Source organism: Lycorma delicatula, chromosome 12 (genome assembly GCF_047948215.1).
Source record: "Lycorma delicatula isolate Av1 chromosome 12, ASM4794821v1, whole genome shotgun sequence".
In the NCBI taxonomy this organism is placed as follows: Eukaryota; Metazoa; Arthropoda; class Insecta; order Hemiptera; family Fulgoridae; genus Lycorma; species Lycorma delicatula.
The window spans coordinates 77,315,966-77,339,571 of NC_134466.1; the positions used below are offsets into that span (position 1 = coordinate 77,315,966).

At 32.6% G+C, this 23,606-nt stretch overlaps 1 protein-coding gene across 3 annotated transcripts in view; it reads left to right on the plus strand.

The window, feature by feature from the left end:
* Nucleotides 1–23,606, plus strand: part of 5-HT2A (5-hydroxytryptamine receptor 2A) — an 809,891-nt gene that overhangs the window by 401,546 nt on the left and 384,739 nt on the right. For all 3 annotated transcript variants that reach the window (XM_075379873.1, XM_075379875.1, XM_075379874.1), the window contains one exon: nucleotides 11,104–11,169. The gene's annotated coding sequence lies outside the window, so the exon portion shown is untranslated. The remainder of the gene's footprint in view (nucleotides 1–11,103; nucleotides 11,170–23,606) is intronic.

Consider the following 23,606-nt stretch of genomic DNA (forward strand, 5'->3'; position numbering starts at 1 on the left):
TGGCATCAATGCTCCTATATAGAAGTAATCTGACCAAGTTTGGTCACAATCGGTCGTGTAGTTCTGCAGGTATAAGGTGAATTATGATGCTCCATTTCGGACACACACACGTATATACTATGATGCGGAAAATTTCCATCCGGATTTTTGGTTTTTTTAAGTGTCAAAACGTTAAGATCCGGAGAAAACCGTATATGACCAATTTTGATCGATTAAAATACTTTCCCTTCTAAAGCTATAGCTCTGCTATAGCCCTAAACGGGAAAGTAGAAATTAAACTTATGACATTTTGTGAAATAAATAGAAATCTTAATCAAAATTTCGTAAAACTCGGAAAATAAATTTGAGTGTAACTGCGTTACAGACAGATTGATGAACTGACCAGAATTATAAAATAGGATGGTCAACTGCTCGATAAAACAAATAATTCCATTTAAATTTAGCCGTATTATTACTTAATGTATTGTTTTAATTGCATAAGAAAGATTTTAGTATTTTTTTTATTACTTTTAATAAGAATAAATAAAGGGCAATAAATAATCTAATGGGTTTTTTTTTAATATTAATCCGCAATTCCACACTCGTTTTCATCACAGTTTCTATTCTATATTCCCAGCCTGTGTCATTTACTCACTTTCTCAATTACTGTGTCTCTCTGTCTTTAATTTTCATCGACACTCCCCTTCCAATCCTTTTCATCATTGCTTCCCTCATTTTAACACTATAGAATTGGACAATAGAATGTTCAACAGCTTTAATTTCGGTGACAACACTTGTTCAAGTGACTGAATACAGAAATCACGGAAGTGTCATCTCCCTTTCTATCTATGTAATGAAATAAACAATACATTAATAATTAAACGTGATAGAATATAATGAAAATTCATTTATACTTTACATTTATTGTAGATCTATATAAAAAATGATGTAATCATACGATAATTGTAAATTATACTTATTTCAATTATTATGTATGTATTACCATCATAAGATAAAAACGTTTTATGTATATGTGTAAAAGAAAAACACAACTGTTCCAAATTTAATCGCAATTTTGAATTATAAAAATTTTATCTATTACTGTACAGATGTATACATTATATATACAACTAACTGCAGAGGCGTGCCGTAGGCACGTCCTCCACAACCAGACCCTCCGAGCGGGTTGCCCTGTCGAGCGGAGTCTCGGAATGGGATTATTCGGTGTGAAAAATTGATTACCTCTTGTGAAAAATATTTTTTTTTGGGCGATGAAAATTGATATAACCAAAGTTAAATTAAAAATTTAACTGTAAAATTGATAATAACGAATCGGGATTTTCCGCTAGTGATCGGAACATTCCGGTGCCTACTTTTTTGTTATAGTTTTTATGAAGAAAAACAATCACATAAATAAAAAAATCTGATGCGGAAACCACATGACATCTTTGTACGCCTATTAAATTACATATACATTTTTGTAAAATGAAAAGTATATACAATTTTATTTCATTAATAACTTTTGATATTTATTCAATTTTATTTTTTATTATTATTGAATTACTATTTATTGTAATTTTTTTTTACAATCAGAGGTTAATATTATTAATAAATAAGTATATTTAAATAAAAAAGAGTTAAAAAAAGGATATGAAGTCGGATTCGAACCGATGTATCTTCCCATTGAAAGATCCAAATATTTCATTAATTAAAATTAAAAAGAATAACAATATAATTGTAAACCGTACGGTAAGAGTCTCGCAGATATCACTTCTTCCGCTCAAAAAACAAAAGTTTAAATAAAACTGTTTTTAAGAAAACGGTACTGATATCAAAAAAGGTAAGGCACTGCATTTTTATTATCAAAATCAGCTATTAACTTAGAATTTTGTTTAAAAAAAATACATGTTAAATATATCCAATAGACAGTAACAGATAATAATGAATGTTTAACCGTGCTATATTAAAAAAAAAAAAAAAATTGTTACAAAACTTTTACCGGCCCGATTTCATTTATATGTAATACATATCACATTTATAGAAGTAATAGAATTCTTCTGATTAATAAATGAAATCGACGGTAAGAGTTTTGTATCAAATTTTTCATTTATTTTCTTATTATATGGAACGCTTAAACATTGTTTATTATCTATTACTGTATATCTATTGTCTATTACATATATTTTATTTTAAAGAAAATTCTAAATTAATAACAGTTTTTGATAATAGAAATGTAGTATCTTAGCTTTTTAGATATCACTAACGTTTTGTTAAAACAGTTTTATTTATATTACAGGAATTTCTGTTTTTTGAGCGGAAGATATATCTGCGAGACTTACCGTACGGTTTACAATTTCATTGTAATTTTTTTTGGATAACACTACGTTTTGTTAGATTATTTTTTTATTTTTTTTTATGAATTACTGATTGTTATATTATCGATTTATTATTAAAATTTATCGCCCTAGAACAAACAAATTGAATTTCACGGCCAATTTTTTTGTTGATAGTCATATCATTCACTTCATACCATATTTTTCCTTTTTTAATAAAACTAGTATAATGGCCTTAACGAATCGAAAATCCGTGATGTAATATTTCAAGTACATTATCAAGTTTTTTACGCTACCTAGTACTATCAAGTACAACTATCAAGCGGCGCGATTCGTAAAGATACATTAAAAATATGAATAAAATGACATATTTGAGTCGCGCGGTTCATCAAATGGAAAAAAAACGTTTAACAAAATTCAAGGTATTTTTTGAAAGTATTCTTTGTTACAAATCTAACTGAACTTAAACATAATGTTTTTACGCCTATTTTTATTATTTTTCCACATTTTCACTTCGCTGTCAAGTTAGGTTTATGTTTAGACTGTAAACGTAATTCGTTGACCTCGTCGCCTCTCACCGACGAAGTTCTAACGAACTCCGTAATTTCATTTGGCTATAATTCTGGAACCGATGAAAATAAGTCCCGCTTATGATATATCGTTGAAAAGCTCTCAGTAAGGGCTTATTGCTGCAGTTAAGAAAGTTTAATAAAACTTGACTAAAATATTTAACAAAGAATTTAAAAAATGATGTTTAAAAATGTTTGGTACTACAATGAAAAAGGATTCAGGGATGTTAAAAATGGATACTTCCGTTGAAATATAAAAACGAAATTTTTCATGATCGTAATACTTCCTTTACTTCGTACAAGAAAGTAAAAATATATTATTAATATATATTTGGCATAAATATCGATGTATCATAATATAACAAATATTACACCTGACCCCCACGAGACATGTACTAACGAATCGGGATTTTCTGTTTTAAGTTAAATTTCAAATTTTTTATTCATTAATTCTGGAAATATTTATCTTTTCCAGAAAAATATAAATAATATCTTTTTCCTCGTATGACGGTTGAGGAGAGTAAACCTACTGTGTGACAGTAGACGATTTGCCTTAAGTGAGCTGCAATGTGCTGGGGCATGTTGGCCGTTAAGAAAAATCCAGGACCGGACAAGATTCCAGCGGCAATCATCAAGAGCCTTATTAAAAAAGCGCCGTGGGAAATGCTTGATTTATTAATCAGCCATGGGCTGATTAATAAATCTTTCCCGGAGTGTTGGAAGGAGGCTAGGGTTGTCTTCTTGCCCGAGAACACAGGTAATGGGGGACAACCGACCTTCAGACCTTTGAGCCTTCTCAACACGATGGGGAAGGTTGTCAAAAAAATGCTGGCTGGCCGCATTGTGCAGGAGGTGGAGGAGGGTGCTGGAATTAGTGCAAATTAATATGGTTTTTGGAGAGGTAGATCCACCGTACATGCTATCAACAGAGTAGTGAACTGGGCTGATGAAGCTAGAAGCGGCACTAGGCGGACCAGAAGTATTCCTCTACTTGTTTCTCTCGATGTGAAGAATGCGTTTGAATCCATCGCATGGAAACATATAAATACAACACTGGTAGAGAAAGGAATTATTCCGTACTTGCGGAGACAGGTAGAGGAGTATCTCAGAGATCGAAGGTGTGCAGTCAGTGCACAAGAAGAAGAGGTACTTTTTAGCATGTGCGGTGGTGTGCCACAAGGCTCAGTGCTCGGTCCACTGTTACGGGTCCTGGCCTTTGATGGATTCCTCCAGCATACATACCCTGAAGGGGTTCAGCTTTTGACTTACGCTGACGACTTGGCAGTACTCATTCAGGCCAAAACAATTGATGAGGTAAAGGACAAGGCAAATTCAGCACTCCAAATAGTCGGTAGATGTCTGCATTCAAGAGGACTACAGCTCTCGGTGGATAAGTGCAAATATATAAAATTTACCGGTAGAAGGGTGTTGGAACCAGCGGATATATATATAGAAGGTAATAACATTGCTGAAGTTCAGGTATTGAGATACTTGGGAGTTAAAGAAATTGTCGTTTCACTGAACATGTGTTGAACGTCTGTCATAGCGCAGAGAAAACGATTAAAAGCTTGAACGTTATTATGTCAAAGCACAGAGCTCCTGCACTATGCAGCATAGCGGTTCCCGCTATGACTATTAACAGGAACAAGGACAGATTAAAAAAGATACACAGGAGGGTATTGCTTGGAATAGCATCCGCTTACAGAACGGTCTCGTATGAGGCCCTCTGTGTGCTTTCTGGTGTGCCCCCTATTGATCTCATTGCTAGACACAGGGTTGAGAGGTTTTTAGGACGTGTGAATAATGAAGTCAGACAAGATATTAATAATATATGGCAGGAGAGATGGCTGCAGGCTGGGGTAGCCAGATGGACCAGATCCTTGATGCCTGATATAGTTAGATGGACAGGCAGACGCCAACCTTCGAACTTTCGACTTTGAAATCGGCTGATTTGCGATGAAGAGTTTACCGGTTGACCGACCTGATGGGTTTCTTTGTCGGTTGGGTTTCAATTAACAACATATTTCAGGAACGGTCAACCTTAGTTTGTTCAAGGTTACAAATTTACCGGCACAGTTAAATTACACTGATAAGTCGCTAATGATTTTAATTCTTGAGCGACTATAAATAAAAGTATTTAATAAAAAGAAATTTAACGAAAATTTGGAAATAAAGATTTTATTTCACTATAAAATCATTTCGGATAAGCGAAATATTTCGATTAAAAAAATCGGATAATTAGAATAGGATCCTAAAAATAATTAAGATATTATGAACTGAATAACACAAGGTATTTTTCTTTTGATTTTTATCTGTTTATATGTAGCTTACGAATACAAAAGAAAGAATTTTTTTTTTGTTAATTTTGCACTAAAATGAAACGAAAAAAAAAGAACAACAAAAATTTATGTAATATTATTTAATCTCGTCAAATCTGTATATATATATATATATATATTAGCAATTGACATTATGACATATATATATATATATATATATATATGTCAATAGTAAATGCCAAAAGAGCAGAAACGCTCTGGTCTGGTCCAACTAAAAAGTCGATGTTGATAAATCGTTTCGAAACAAACAAAACAAAAAGGTCAACTAGTAAAAGGAAGAAAGAGATTTTTCTTGATAGAAGTATTCGAAGAAATTGGAAAAAAAACATTTTTATCTTTTTTTTCTTCCTTTTTATGTCACACTCTTAATCGAGTTGGTTCCATCAGTACTCTTTATTTTTATTTTGTTTACTTTTAGTTTTTCATTATTTGATCGTTTCCTGTTTTCACTTTTAATAACAGGAAAAAAATTATTTGTTTATTTAAACAAAAAAAAAAAAAAATTAAGAAAAAATTAAAGTAAAATGCATGTAAAAGATAAAAACAATTTTTTTTTTATTACCGATAATTTATTATTATTTTTATTTTTTACACTCTTCTTTACAAGTATTTACTATATTAAATTGCGTACAATAAAAACAGACTAATTTTTTCATAGCTGTTTTACTTTTTCTTGATTAATTAATTTTTGTGAATCCAGTAGACAATTTTTAAAAAAAGAAAATAAATTAAAAAAATTATAGATTTTATTAATTAATTTTTCAACGCAGACAACTTTTGAACAAAGGTAAACTTTTGTTTATACAATCTTTGCCAAATATTATAACGGTAATGCGCTTAAAAACAAAATATCTGTTTATATCAAATCGCCGACAATAGAACTGTTTTGAAATAATAATTAAAACACAATTATTCACCGACGAGAAGGGCGTTATCCTTCCATTTTAGGTCGATTTCTTAAGAAAGCTACCTATTGTAATGGTACTGTGATTCGAGTTCGGGAAAATTTCCACATATCTTCGCGTTTCACATCCCCAGACCTCAAAACCACCGTCAGATCAAAGGTTTATATGTGCATTTATATTATGTATACATTTTTTTGTTTTTTATCTTCAGTCATTTGACTGGTTTGATGCAGCTCTCCAATATTCCCTATCTAGTGCTAGTCGTTTCATTTCAGTACACCCTCTACATCCTACATCCCGAACAATTTGTTTTACATATTCCAAACGTGGCCTGCCTACACAATTTTTCCCTTCTACCTGTCCTTCCAATATTAAAGCGACTATTCCAGGATGCCTTAGTATGTGGCCTATAAGTCTGTCTCTTCTTTTAACTATATTTATATATATATATATATATATATATATATATATATTAAATTTATGTTGTAACAATACCGGTATAGCGGACCTGAGTAACGGATTCCTACCGATTAAGAAGAAAGTAATAATTAATATAATAATTTGAAGAATCCAGAAAGGGACAAAAAGAAGAACCCTTGTAAAGAATAGATCCGTTTTACAATTGTCTTTTGTTCTACCGCCCCCTAACATATAATTAAAACCTGTTGTACGGTGAGAAGAGACCAGGTTTAAAATTAATGAGAAGCCTCGGTCGACTGTTGTTATGCGTCAACTTGGGTCCGGTCCGGCAGGTAAAAAGGCTAGCGGTATAAATAGCTCTGGAACATCAGGTAAAAATGAGTTCGGCCGAATTCTGCGAACCGGTCCAGCGACACGTTACGACGACGGTCCAGCGAGGAGAGTCACAGGTGTGAGTCTGCAAGACGTCAGCCTAGCGAGGAGAGTATCCAGTTCGATACGATTAAGGTGACGCCACGAGCAATTCCAGTAACTAAGAAATACTGTTGGTCAGTTGCAGTAAAACTACCTTATAAGTGTATAAGTAAAAGGAATAATGCAACAGGCTTCATTCATAAAATGTTAGGGTAGATAACAAAAAGGGATTTGCAGGTGAATTTTATATGACTAGTGGTTAAAAAGGGTTAAAACTAGCGGTTTCTTTTGTTAATGCGTCTGAATACTAGTTTTCTGTTTATATGCCTGGGATAAATTCACAACGATTACTTATTTTGAAGTCAGTCTGATGTGTAATCTGTATTTATTACGTACTTACTATCGACATTAGTATCACTATTTTATGTGTAATATTTTCATTGTTAATCTCTTTTGTTTACGTTACGTATTTTTCTTTGTTTTTACGTCACACTTATTGTTTTGATTATGCTATGTCTTATGTCTTGTAATAATCGTTTACTATATTATTCTGACTATTAATATTTGTGTTCGTTAAATGTTTTATTATAATCGCTTATTATTATTATCATTCTTTTATTCATTACAATCGTATTATTAATTTGGCTGATTGTAATTTGAACATTTTGAACTAATAAACTGTAATTATATAAACGTTATAAATTGTCAACTATCTCTCAATATCCTGATCAAGCCGCACGGAACACGCGACAATATACATATATATTTCACTTTCTTGTGGACACGATAACAGCCGTAATTTTGCGTCAATCACTTTCAAATTGATGCATAAAATATAACGACCCGAAATCTCGGTCGAGTTCGTTAATGGGAGAAATCGGACGATGGGAGTGGAAATGGGGGGCTTTTTCGAAAAAGAAATATCACTATAACTTTCTTATTAAATAAAATATCCAATTCGTTTAAAGTTCCTACTCTTCTTTGGATAAGGACCTAAAACTTATCAAAGTAAAGTTTTTTCATATCACCAACCACAGGCCCGGGAGTTGGAAAAATGGGGTTTCGAATACAAAACGAAAATCATACCTCCCTTAATAGGCACAGTATAAAATCGGTTTAAATTGGTCGTTAGTCTTATAAACATTTACTAAAACTTTTGCTTGTAACAATTTTTGATATAACCGTCCCTTACGGCAAGGGTTGAACAAAATGTTACTGGAATTGTACCAAGGGCTTGTCGCATGATAAACATGTGAAACATTTTTTTCACATGCAACTATTATCGTATTGAGTAAATTTGAAGTTTTTCTTAACTTTAAGGTGGAAATATTTTTTGAAAATCTCTTTTATTCTGTACTTAGCACGGTGAAATCTACCTCCGCCTTCCGGGGTACCGAAAGGGATTTTTTATTTTTACTAAATTATATTGCCGGATCATTAAAAACATTTCTCATCGATTTATTTTAAATCATTTTCTTTTACAAAAACTATATTACTCTGTTACAAAATTTTTAAAACGTAATATTAATTAAAAGCTTAAATAATATTCTGAATTTTTGTTCGGTAACAAATGGAGTTATCAGCTTGATTTTTTATGTGTGTAATCTTCATGAAAATATCTAAAAACAAATTTCTAGATTATTTGAAATTCCGAGTTTCAAAATGGATTTTTGAATTATTTTTGAAACTCTGTTATTTTTTTTATCGGCAACAAATGAAGAAAGAAATTTGATTTTTGGTGATGTCTAATATAATTTTCATATGAATAAACCAATTTCAATTTTTTTTTAAATTCGACCTTGAAAGAGGATAAAGAAATTTAGAAAAAACATGTTGAACAGTAACTGTTAATTTACCCAATCTGGACTATACAAACGAGAAATTGAAGAGATTTGAGCTTGAAAATACTCTTCAGATAAATATTTAAAAACCATTTGTTGTTTTTTTTTTAATTCTGATTTTTTTAGGGGTGCGAAGATATACGGCCCCTTAGCTGAACCACCATCGTTATTTATTTTAAGAGGTTCTCTCACCATTAGGCTATTCCGGTAGCCATCCATCCCTGCAGTTTCTGAGCTTTAGCTTTTACCGGCAGTCCTCTACAGCACTCGCGTAGCAACAATGTCCATCTGCTCAGCCTCCCTCAGACTACCTCCGGCCTTTTCGAAGATTCTTAGTGAGGTATGAGAATTCCAAACCGGTCGAAAGTCTGCGCATTCAGCCATCCACAGTGGCACCTTCCGCCCTACTAACCACGATGACCAACTCCACAGCCTTCCCCGGACCACCTCCAGCATCATCGGAGCAGGCCAGCGCCCGGTCATATCATAACATCATGCGTGTCCCGCTCATAATCTTCATCTTCCACTGCTCTCCTGAAAGGTACGGGCTGTCCTACCCTTCGCGGAGTTCCACGGGCGATAACAGAGGGCAGGGCACGACCCAACCGGGCCCCGCTTTCCTAACCCAGTGGACTGTCCACCCCCTACCTAACTAAACTAGCCGAGAACGCAGGACAGGTTTAACAAATCTCACAAATAATTTATATCTCTCTACATGTCGCATGAGGGATGGTATCTCAGACGGGTGCCCATTACGTCCAAGAATGCGTAACAATTCATCTCGATGGAGATCATGCAGCGTACAGTCAAACAAGATGTGCTTTACTGAGTCAGGCACGTGACACGCCAAACACAGATCATCCTCCACCGGTTCAAATGAATACAGCTTCGAACGGATGGACCGTGTCCTGATTAAATCAACACTGTCACTGCCACCGTTACTGTATGTGTGACTGGCTGCACCTGTCTCCGGTTACTTGACTAAAAAAAAAAAAAGATTGCCCGATACGTAAAACGTAAGTAATCATAAAACCCGGGCGAAGCTGTGATCGGGAGCTAGTTAAGTTCATTAAGCTAGAAATATTCTCATATCAATAATCTCTCAGAAATAAAACGGTTCATTTATTTACCTTTGGCAAAAAGTATGCAAAAAATTGTCATTTTCTGAAGAATTTAGTAAGTCATAAAAAATTTATATTACAATTTATTAACTGGAAGAAATACAGTTACAAATAAAATATTTTAATTTCGTTTGTTTTTTTTTTTTAATTTTTTAGTTTCTTTGTTTCGAATGAAATTCTTGAAAAGATTCTAAATGTAAGTGTATCTAACATTTTATACAGAAAAAAAATGTATGGTTTTCGCATAGCTTATATCTTCGTCTGGCTTCTTTCACATGCTCCGCAGTAACGTGTGCCCTATTCATCATAACGAATATATAATGGCAAATGGTGTTTTCACGAACGACCTTTTGTTTCTATTGGTGATGAAGGAAAATTATTTTTACTTTTTTCTTCGTTCTCGTAGTGCTTAGTGGTATTTTTGTTTCTTTACTCTTTATCAGCGATAAAACAAGAGAAGTTCTAAAATCAATTTGACTGATTTTACTGTTATTTACAAGTCTGTATATTTTCCATAAATTTACTACAATAGAATCGATAGCACTTGTAAGCAATCGCCACCATCATATTTTTTCCGTGAACTCGATTTCTATAATTTCCACTACCATTGTCATAGGAATCAACAACAAGCGCACCTTTAGTATATTCAGCTATCATTAATGGCTGAGCAATCACGGTGTCTTTTCTTTCTTTTTTGCTGTATCTTTTCATATTTGATAATGGATGGCCATTGTAGTTACCGGTTAACTGTCACTGCATTATCATTCCATCTAGCAACTGCGAAACCCAGTTTTTTGGATGTGGGGTGTGATTTTGCAAAAAGTTATTTTTGCAAATATAATCATTTTTTAATCGTTACTATCATTTTAAAATGTAGTAAAAACGTACATTTTTACCTGAAAATTTTCAAAATACAATCCTGTCAAAAATGGTCGTTATTTAATAAGTAAAACACAAATGGTATCATCTCCAAATTTTATATTCATGCAGGCCGCGCGTGTGTGTTTATTTATCCCGCAAACTTCTGTTTTAAGTTAAATAAATAAAATGGTAAAAGAATCATTTATAATCGATTCAATCGTTAATTTTAAGATAAAATCGGTATAAAAAAGATTGAAATATTTTTTGTGTAATATATATATTATTCTAGTAAAGGATTTTATTGTATTTTTTTTTTTTCAGATGGTCGTATAATATTAATAAGAGAATTTCCAAAAATCATCATAATTTATAAAAATCTCAATTCAGGTAAATATTTTTGAATTTACATAATTATAAAAATGTATTATATATATTTAAACAGTTCGTTTTAATAAAAACATTTTAATCTAATGTCTGTATTAGAGATTACTATTTGTGTTTCTAAGGACCACTATTTGCAGCAAAAAAATAAAACTGTAGATTTCGTTTTTTATTAGGTATATGAAAAAAGCATCGAGCAGGTTTAACTGAAAGCAATTTAATACAATTGATTAGAAATCGTAAGTCTTTTTTTAACATATTAGGCCAAAATAAACAAAATATTCATTCATTCTGCCATATTCTGCCGTTCAAGTATGGCAGCCCTTAACTTGTCAACCGTCTAATATAAAAAAAAGGTTAAAATCTTCGGACTACGATTTCCCTTAACCAAAATCTTAATTATTTATATTTTTTTCATCTGGTTTCAAAATTAGGCTGCAGTAAATCCCAAACGATGGCCTCATATCGAAAAATAGATCGTTTTAAGATAGGAGGATTGACCAAATGTATTTTTTTCAGTGTTTCACAGTCGAGTAGTTATTTAAGAAGTAGTAGACCACTTTTGTTACAAGCTGTGAAAAAAATGTCCGCCATCTTAATATGAGTTCTCGTAGTTCTAAAATTTTTACGTGAAAATTGTTTTTTTTAATGGTCTTTAAAATAATTTGTCAAAAAATTATCCTTTTCATTAAAATTTGAATTTGCCTCTCATGAGAGCTCCATGATACTTTTGGTGTAGTGCTCTCATATCAAAACGATAAATCGTTTTAAGGTAGGAGCATTTGGCAGTACGGCTAGAATAGTTATATTAAAGTAGGATGTCAAAAATGGAGTTTTTTCCCGATTCTACGGTACAATTAGTTCATCTAGACAATAAAAAAATATGTATATATGTACATCGCACTGCCTTTGGCCTTATAATTAAAGAATGTCCGAACCGATTTTCTTCTATTTTCGCTAAAATATTTCTACATATGGAGCATAAATCATATTAATATATTTTTTTAATTCGTTAAAGGGGTGAAAGGATATCGTGAAAAAACAGATTTCAATTTTCATCACAAAAAAACTTTTTTCGGTACAAGGATGAAAAATCTTCAACCAGACGCCCAGCAGCCCGCCCTACTGCGTGTGCGGGGTTTTACGCATAGTGCGGGGAACCACCAAAAATACCTCTCCCTTTTGTACAACAGCCCGAATTCCTCTCTCTTTTTTTGTTTAGCCTCCGAAACCACCGTAAGGTATTACTTCACAAGATGAATGAGAATGCTATGTATGAATGTTTATGAAATGTAGTCTTGTACAGTCTCATGTCGAAATTCCTAAGATGCGTGGTTAATTGAAACCCAACCATCAAAGAACACCGTTATCGACGATCTAGTATTCAAATCCGTAAAAAAAAACTGCCTTTACTAGGATTTCAACCTTAGAATTCTCCACTTCGAAATCAGCTGATTTGCGATGACGAGTTAACAACTAGACCAACTCGGTGGGTTAGCCCGGATACCTGCCTTACGGCATAACTTACGGGGTATCGCCTGCAGGTCTTCTAGGATTGGGTTGGGGTGTCCTGAGCATGTCAGCAGGAGTGACGACCCCGAGAGGCTCTCGACTTCCTCCTTCCCAGGCTGTCCTCTCACCATCAACACTGCTGACGATTATTCTTACTGATGTTCTTCGGCCATCTTTACCCTCAGGATGCTTTCTGCTTATGCGGCGACTGTACCCCAAGAAGTCTCGTCGGCCAACATCATCTCTAGTAGATTGCCTACATCCAGCAGCTGACCAACTTCTGCGCAGCATCGAGCTCTCTCGTCCGCCTACCTACCGTACTCAGAAGCATTTTAGAGAAGCAAATATGTTGCCCACAATGCATATATCAATAATAAAAAAAGAATCTATCGAAAAATTTATCCCCACCTCTTAAAATATAAATATATTTTTTTTGTTTCATTTTAATTCCCTTTGCTTTTAATATTTGAAAAAGGATTTTGGGTTATTTTACATATCATACATAGGGCTACCAAAATATCTATAATTTTTAAAATTATAAACCCCGGACCTTAATAAAAGTTTTTTTGTAAATTTTTACATTCTTGTTTTAGCCTTTATTTAAGTGGATGTTAGATTTGGAGAAAACTTTACAAACCACGTTTATCTAGCTTAACCAATTATATGAATATTTTTTTAAAGGTTTCTCTTAAAATTTTTCCCGACATCTCAAAAATATAATATTCTGTTCCTTTTTTTGTTTTGGATCTAATACTTTTAATTTTTATTATTAAATTTATTTAAAAATATTCTTTCTCCCTTCGATTTAAATTCTTTACAAGAAGTTTTTGAAAGTATTAACTTCATTTATTTATAGACCTATCAATAAATATCTAAATTTTTTTTATTTATAGTCGCTGACCTGAAATGCAAAAATATTTTTGGAAAATTTTTGTTTTCTTATTTTAACATTTATTTTCTATGTTTAACGGTTGAAAATTTATATTTGGTTTCCGATACTTTATGAACACTACGTGTACAATGTTTCTAAGTAATTAAGTTGAGAATCAAATATTTATTTCAGCAATACGTAGTAACTCTATAATTTTTTTATCCAACAACAAACATATAACATATATTCATTCCATCGCATATATGTTGAATAAAAAAGTTACGATAAATATCAGATAAAATTCGAATAATGATTTAAGAAAAACCGTATTTCAGATATTGACTTATTTCATGACATAATTTTATACTTTTCATGTTAATCTCATAATGTTTCTTGTTTGTAATTGAAATATGGAACGTGTTTTGGTTCGCCTTGAAACTTTTGTAGTGGTTTTCTTAGTAGAGAATTTTTTTCTTTAACTTTTAACTGTTTGGTCGGATATAATTAATATTTTTATTTATTTTTTTAATAATGAAAACATAGTGGTAACATATATGATTATGTTGTAATCAGATGAATCAAAGTTTTAAAAACAAAAATATTTAAATAAAATATATGAAATTATGTTTTTCGGTAATAATTTTGATAAATCCGGAGAAAAATAATATATATATTTATACACACACACACACACTATTCTTCTATGTATATGTTTCTCTATATATTTATATGTATAAAACGGGTGTCAAGGACGCAATCCTATGATTTTTTTCTTATTTAAACACCCCTAAGTCAACCATTCCGGCAATTAAGCATCATTCGGTCACCATAGGGTCTCAGAGTGTCGTGGCAGCAGCCTGCTCTCCCTGCCTAGCCGCCTGTAGAAGATCCCACCGGGGTTTCTCTAGCGTCATCAAGACACGCCGACTTCCTCTTCTTGACAGCCAGCCCGTATTTGGGCTGGAGAACTGTCCTTCCCGTCCCTAACCTACGAAGTACCAGATGTGCGTTTCACACATGTGGACCCCCCACTCTTGCATGTAGGTGGACCAGAACACCCTATGCGTGGGGGCTACCTTCCTAGCCCTAAACGTCGCCACACTTCGTCTCATGTTTCATCATGTTAGTAGATCCCCTAACCAGAAGACTGTACAGCAGTCAGCCTCCACCCCACACGCTGTGGGTGCAGGCTGACTCCTTCTTCGCAGGATCACAGCAACCGTTCCTGCAATCGTCATCCATTGCTCGGCACCTCGTAGCATATGTAGGCTACTGTGTCCTCCGCAGTGATCCGTCCTAGGCCCGCTGGTACCTTGATCTCGTCCCGTATGGAGCGCTCATAAAATGTGTGCTTCGTAGTATGTACTAGTCTACAACAGATACAATCAGGGAATTCTCTTCTTCGAAACCTGTAGAGGAAGGATCCGAATCCTCCGCGACCAGACAGGAGCTGGCAGACGTAGTAATCAACGTCCCAATTTTAACCCGTGTTAACACTAAGATTAAGAAGGTAAAATAGTCACGCATAGGTAAATATTATTTCCCACTACATGCGAGTTGGAAACCCTGTTCTCAACGTTAGCAGCTTGTAACGGTTGAAATTTCCTTCTTATGCATTAATGCTATACTAGTATAAATTCGTCTATCGTGTTAACTATGTTATTCTCCAACGTCGAACGTATGTTTATTATTGAGCATATAAGTCCTACGAACTAGTGAATGACGAGTTTCGGATAAATTTCCCAATTCTTCAGTTCCTAATTAGTCGACAATATTGCGTTTTATTAATAAATTTCCTACGACCGGAAGAGTATATGATCGGAAAAGCACAGATGCCGTCACTGTTAACAGTAGAAGTTCTGGAGGGTGTGAAAGAACATTTGACTCGTTCTCTCAGAAAGTTCTCTTCTCACGTTCGGCTTTCACTATCTACAGCTTTCAGGGTTACGAAAAAATTACAACCGCATCGGTCTCGTTCAAGAACTGAAACAAGTAGATCGCGAAAAAACGTTTACAGTATCGTCATCGGTTTCGTTCTCTTGTTGATGACAACGGTATTGACATTTTTGATCGCGTTTATTTCAGCAACGAGGCACGGTTTCACTCGTATGGCTACATTAACAGCCAAAACTGCTAAATATGGAACGCTGAAAATCCTCAAGCGTTACACTAATGACCAGTACACGCATATGAAATTGGTGCTTAGTGTGCTATCTCCCGGCGTCGTGTAATAGGATCTTTTTTTTGTCAAATCTGTAGAGGTGTGGTTTATCGCAAATTAATCGTACATTTTATTCCTTGTTAGATTTACACGAACGAGAATGTCGGTTCCAGCAGGTTAATGTATCGCGTCATATTGCTGCTAGTCAATCGCTGGATATGTTACGGGAATTTTTTGGCAATCGTTTGATATCAAAAGGGTTGTAGTCTCTAAGATCCCCAGCTCTTACACCGGCAGACCTTTTCTTTCAAGGGTATTTAAAAAGTGTAGTGTATAATAACAATCCTCTTACCCTAGACGAATTGACGGCTAACATTGAAAGTGAGATTTCAAACATTATTGAGCAAAAATTACGAAAAGTGGCTATAAATTTTATGAACGTGTATGAGGACTTATCACAGAAAATTATTTTGAACATCTATTTTAAAATTATTAAAGGCAATTTGAAGTTGTATAACTGTTTTATTAGGATTAATATTTTTGTAATAAATTGACGTAGAATTCACGTAAAAATGACAAAGAAGTTCAGTTATTTTTTAAACACCGTGACATTCCCGGTGAATGTAGTTTGAATATTAAGGGGAAATTACGGTTGTTCAGGTAGATATTCGCAATTTAAAAAATAACTATTGCACGTGATATTAATATAAAAAATATATTTATTACTCTTATGTAATACATCTTACTAATAATTAATAATAATAATAATGAAAAGGCTCATGAATAAATGAATTTCTTGTGTTTTTAACCGCACTGAGTCACTGTCCTTCACCAACTGTACTGACACACAACATTACAGTTCTTTTTTTTCCCCTATATCCCCGAGCCGGACATCCAATTAAGTATACTCGCCTCGGGGACGTGTCCTTTCCGGATCTTTTAATAGCCTGCCTCTAATCTCCGACGGAAGAAACCAGGCTCAGCTATGCCGTTCTCATCCCCCCACCCCACGACGGCGACCGGGCCTCATTAACCTCACACCTGCTCCATCACAACCGATTGATTAAATTAATTTTGATTCTCAACAATGGTAATCATGTCAAAAATGTGGTATCGGGGTTTTGCAAAATCTTTCGCTTTAGAGTCAACTAGTACAATTATATTATATATATATATATATATATATGTGTGCATTGCACATTGATATGTGGTTTCGCACTGGTTTTGTCTGTATATCTTAACACTAACCGAGCTGTTTTTCTTCAAATTTGGGTCAAACATTTCTATATATGGGGCATTGATCGAATTGTTTTTAAAATTCGTTAAGGGGGGATATCGCGAAAAAAACAATTTCTGTTTTCTTCAGACATTTTAGAAAAAACTTATGAAAGATAATTTGTTACATAAAGTGCATATATAAATCCAAAAGAATTTCTTTAAAAAATCAACAGATATCTCTTAAAATTGAAATATTTTGTTTTTCTTTCGCTTTATTTCCCATTCGTTTAAATATTTTTCAAAACGTTGTTGTTATTTTATAAATCATTTTAAAAATTTCTACAATATTCTAAAATTATAAACCCCGGAAAAAAAGTTTTTGTAAACAATTTTTTTTTCTTCTTTTAGCTTTTACTAGGGGAGTCAGTTGCACAGAAAATATTATTTAAGCAAATTTGTTAAGCAAAACCTATGTAATATGAATGTTTAAAAAAATATGATGTGGACGCCATATGACTTCCTAGTACGCATAATAAATTACATATACACATTCTTTTAAAATGAAAAGTACATAACATTTTATTTTATTTTATTTTTTTATTTCTTTCACTTTTAGAAAATTAATAATTAATGGAGTAATCCTAATACTTTAATCGTACTTAATTTGACATCGTTTTATAATACAAGTTAATATTTATTACTTAACTTAATTATACTTAACTTACACGATAAGTAAAAGATGAAAGATTAGGTGTCCACAAGGGTCTTGCCCGTTTTATGGCACCATCCCTTTTCTATTAATCTTTTTAGTTAGAGTAAGGGAACAAAAAGGAAACAGTTTTATCTTATATAGGAGAATTAGTTTTGGTTCGATTCATGATTTACTCAGGCGGAAACTTATCTTTTCTGCAGTTAAGTATACAGAAGATCAATCGTCGCCAAATATTTATGTTTACTAATAAACCTTTCATCCAGTGCATAAGTTATATATGTAAAAAATCTATTAATACGTTAAGACTAATAGTATAAAGCATTATAATTAATTATATATGTAATTGTAAATCATGTAATTACATGGAACGTACTTTCAGCGTCATCAATATTAATTAGCCATCGTCTTAGTAGCTTTAAGAAAGTTCCTACTGGTGTTTATTGATATATTTCAATAATAACTTCTGATTGTTATTATTTATCGTAATTTTTTTTTTTAAATGAACGGTTAATAATTATTAATAAATCAATATATTTAAATTTTCAAAAAGTTAAAAACAAAAAAGAGAGGAAGTGCGATCGAACCGATGTGCCTTCCGCTTGTAAGATCCAAATGTTTCATTAATTAAGATTTTATTTGGCTGTAAATCCGGAACCGATGAAAATAAGTACCTCATATCGTTTAAAAGATCTCAATGAGGAATGATTACTGCAGTTAAGGAAAAGTTCAAAGTTCAAATTTATTTCAATTTTGCGCTTTTTTGAACACTTTTCGTCAAGTCGATTGGAATCAAAAGAGGAGGTGCACAACACTAGATGTTACGTCAATCCAAAATCCAAAATTTTAATTTCCTACGGCTAATAGTTTTTTAGTTATGCAAGATGCAGGTACGTACGTACAGGCGTCACGCTGAAACTACTCAAAATTGATTCAGGGATGGTCAAAATGCATATTTCCATTGAAATCACAAAAAATAGAAATTTTTCGCGATAACAATACTTCCTTTACTTCGAAAAAGGAATTAAAAATATTCCTTGAAGTTTATTCCCAAAGATATGTTCTGTTTTTTCTTTTGTTTTTTGATTCTAACATTTCAGTTTTTATTATTAATAGTTGGTAAAGACATGAAATACATCCTAGTGTTTTTGTTATTAAATTTCATTATATTTGTTTTAATGTAATTTATTTTCGCGTTGCAATTTTGCCCTACCATAAAATCCATGCCGTTCAGTATTCCCCAATTTATTGATTATTTTTTAAAATAAAATAATAATTTGGAGGCGGAAAATTAATTATTTTTAACGTTAATTTTTTCTTCCTTATACAAGGTAAAGGAAGTAGTGTGATCGCGAAAAATTTCGGTTTTCATATTTCAACGAAAATATTCATTTTGACGTGATGAAGTCGTGTAATTATTTTTGTTATAGATTTTTTTTTTTTTGTTATAAAAGAACGGGCATCAACAGCTATCATTATTAGCCCGGTGGAAATTGGTAGCATAGTTAAGATACCGTGTCTGAACGGGGTTCGAATCCGGGAGCTCCGCATTAAATGTCGAGACGCTTCTACTCAGCCACGAAGATCGACAATAATAATTTACTCTTTACATTATTCCTCTTCTATTTCCTAATTCATGGTAGAGTTTATTTATTTAAGAATACTGTTAAAAAAAAACTATTTTATTTCGTATAAATAAACATAATAATTATCATTTATAATTTCAAGAATATTGTCCAAGTAGACGTGCGCTTTTCTCAGGTAAATATTTATAGCTATCATTACTGGGGCTTTGTTTTAATAAATTGCTACTTCATTGTTTCATTTAACAAATACCCAATAATTTTTTTTTTTGTTTTAATTCATTTTATTAGTCTGAAAGAGATCTAGAATAATTTTTTATTATAAATATCTTCTTTATTTTCAATATTTGAAATAGTTTAATTTATTTTAACTTTCTTTATTTGTTAAAATTCTATTAATTACACTTAACATTTTTATTATTTTTTAGTATCTATTTATATATATATAAATATATATATATATATATATATATATACATATATATATATATATATAATGTATGTTATATATATATATATTATATATATATATATAATATATACATTATATAATAATGTAGTTTATACTATGACGACCAGTTGTGATTTTAACATTTTATAAATTTACATTTTACATAATTTAATTTTAATGATCTGAAATTGAAGAATGACTTTTCCTGAGGATGATCGAATGACCGAACCGAAAGTGCTAGAAGAAAGAACGCGGTCGAATTTAATTTATTTATGTATAAATAATATTATATATCAACTGTACCATGTTTAAAAAACCTAATATAGCTAGTTATAGGCCACCTGAGGAGACTAATATTGTATTTATGTTTTTTGGTACAATTTTTATAACGCACAAATACAAAAACTAACCAAAAGTGTTTGTTTTAGTCATTTAAAACCTTTTGCAATTGTCCCTTAACAGTAAAAGTCTATAGAAAGATGTTGAAGCGTTGTGGACATACAGCGAATTTTGACATTATTATTATTGTGTTTATTAAGCTGAATTTAAAATATTCAGCTAAGAACAACAACATTATCGCTCAAAACACGAATTCTGCTTTATATCTTTGCGTTGATTTGATGTGTTTTGTATTTTGTTTGTCTATCTTTTATGTATTTCGTTCTTCAGAGTGCCGAGATACGGTGTGTCTTCACAGTACGTCTATTGTGGATTGTTGTTTTTGCGACTTGTTTCGCCGATGTGTATCTTAATACCTTTACGATTCTTGTGTGGATCTTTTTCTGCAAAGCCAGAGTGGAGAAAAGAAAACACCCGAAGCGTGGCGACATGTAAGGCTGTGTGAAGCTAACCTTGAGATATACGGCTGGCCACCAGCCAATTAAGGCTCCAACCGCATTAAAATGTTGGACAGGTACTTTCTGGCATTCAGCGACCTAGGCGTGGCAGCGAATTGCAGTCTACACGAAGTAAATTTTAATTTATGGATGTCATATATATTTTTTTGTAGTTGACGGGGGTGCGCCTACCCGTTTTAGTAAATTTATAACAAGTGAGCGGTTGGGGCACGTAAGCCGGTGGTGTATAGCACCGCGCTTGGTTCGCTCACGCTGTTAGGTAAGCTCTAAGAGTTAATTAGGATATCGGTCGCTAAACTGTTTCGAGGGACAGTAACCGCTTGTGACACAGATATTCGGTCTTATGCTTTAGGGCGACCGAACGGGGTGGTGGCGGGAGAAATGCCAAACAAACCAAATGTAAGGCCACATAGGCAGCCTCCTTGCGTAGCACATCCTGGCTCACCCGCATATAAGAGCTGATGATGGCATGGGGGACTCTTGTGGTGCGATAGGGCAGAGTAAGAGAAAGGGCATGTATCCCTTCCTCTTACATTTTAATTTATGATAATGTATGCGATGCATGCCTGGATCCTGGCGCGATAGGAACGGGGATGGGTAGCCCTCTTGAGGAGGGGCATCTTGGCTGCCCAGAAGAGGGAGTCGGGGCGTTTTTGTGATCCAGGGGGGACCCCGGTTGTGGCCTCTTGGTTGGGTCAAGCTAGGGGGGAAGGCTGCTGCCACGACACCCTGAAGCGACGGAGTTATGTATGACCGGCGGGGACTGGTTACCTTTGGGATGTTTAAGAAAAAAAGAAATTGTAGAGTAACTAGTATTATTATTATTATTTTAAATTACCTTTTTAACGGATATTGTTTAATTTAATATTTAAAAAATGGGGGAAGGTAGACATTTAAATTTTCATAAAATTATTTTATTTCTTTTAATATTTTTGTTCTTCGGGCAATAAAATAGGTTAAAAAATAAATAATCTATCTGAAAGTTTTAAGCCAAATGGATATATATATATATATATATATATGTGTGTGTGTATATGCACATATATAAACAACTAAAAATAAATATGTATAGTAAGTAAGGAAAGAAAAAGTATAATTCTCTCTTTCTCTTTCCGTTGATTCCTTTTAACGTAACGGACGAAGTGTTGGCAGTTGTATTTTATCAAACTATATAATAGGCTTTGTGTTTCACTCCTTGATAAAAAGAGTAAAGGCACACACGTACCTCCATATAGACAAATACAAAAACAAACCGTTACCGTACAGAAATGAAGAAAATGTGAACGTGCTCCGTTCTGTTCCTAATCGATCTACTTCTATAGTAATAAATTTTAAATCTCATGGACATTTTCATTTGGTTTTTTTGGTGAAAATTATTTTAAAAAAAATTGTATTTTTTATTATTGTTAATTAATTTGATACATTATTTTATACTTTATATTGTATAACAAAAAAAAAAATTCTTTTACTACATAGAAAAAAAACTCTTATTGTATGGAATTAAAAAATTAAATTAAATTAAAAATTAAAAAAAAATAATTTAAAAAATTAAATAAACTTTCAAAATTAAATTGTTTAAATTCTGATTTATGAAATCGATGCCAAATTTCAACTTACAAAAAAATTGTATGTTTGTAAGTTGTTTTTAATTTGACATAAATTCGTTGCATGCAGACATTTAAATAACAGTTAATAAACTACTATTGTTTAGTTTTTAATTAAACAAAAAAAAAAGTTTTTTTAAAAGTTTTAATTTTTTAAAAATCTTTTATTTAATCTTTAAAAGGAGGTTAAATTCCTTCTTAAAATACGAGTATTTAAATGAATTAAATATTTAACCAAAAAAAAAAAAATTATTTGATGGTATCTTGTTTTATAATTGAATCACTTTTGTTAATAATTAAGAAAAGAAAAACAATAAAATTACTTAATTCTAGGGAAAAACCCCCTTTCGGCCCGCCGGAAAGCGGAAGTAGATTTCACCGGTGCTAAGTAGAGAATAAAAAAGATTTCCACTTTAAAGGTAAGAAATACTTTATAATTTACTCAATACGACAATGGTTGCGTGTGAAAAAAAGGTTTCACATATTTATAATACAAGCCCCATCTTCATACATTTACAGCAACATTTTGGTCATCCCTTGCCGTAAGGGTTGGTCATATCAAAAATTGTTTCAGAAAAAATTTTTAGGTAATGTTTAGCGTCACTTTAAACCGATTCGATACCGTGCCTATTAAAAACGTTTTTTTTTTGTCTTCGAAACTCCATTTTTCCCCCCTGGGTCAAACGATCAAAAGACGTTATTTTAAATAAGTTTTAGGCCCTTATCAAAAAAGTAGTAGTACTTTAAACGATTCGATATTTTACTTAATAAGAAAGTTACAAAAATGTTTTGATTTTTTCGAAAAACAACCCCATTCCACTCCCATGTTTCAATTTTTCCCGTTAACAAACTCGACCGATATTTTGGATCGTTATATTTTATGTATCAATTTGAAACTGATTGGCGCAAAATTACGTCGGCTATCGTGTCCACAAGAAAGCGAAATATATATATAAACTTTTGAACTGACGGTGTTATTGGAGTCTAGGGGATGTGAAACGCGAAGATATGTGGAAATTTTCCGGAATCATGGTACTCATTACAATAGGTAGTCTTCTTATGAAATCTACCTAAAAAACGGGCTTAGGGCTCGTTGAAAAAACGGTTTACGTTTCATTATACATGATTTTGTTAATTTTTTTTGTTAATTGTAACTAAATAACATTCATGAATTCAGCGTACTAACATCAAAAACTTTTATAACGAAATGTTTCTTAATCCTAAAAATCTTTAGCTGTTTCTTGAGTTGTGATTTTTAACACAGCTGTAACTTTTTTATTTTCCTTTTTTATTCCCAAAACACAAATATAATTTTAGATAAATCGTTCGTATCAAAGAACATAATTCGTTCGTGCGCTGCGCGCAGCTGCCCGAGCACCACGTATTCCTCTCTGCGCCAATAGGAGCTAAAATAAAAATGTGAGCAAATACATCAAACGAACAAATAAAACTACACACTATCCTTTTTTATGGAAAA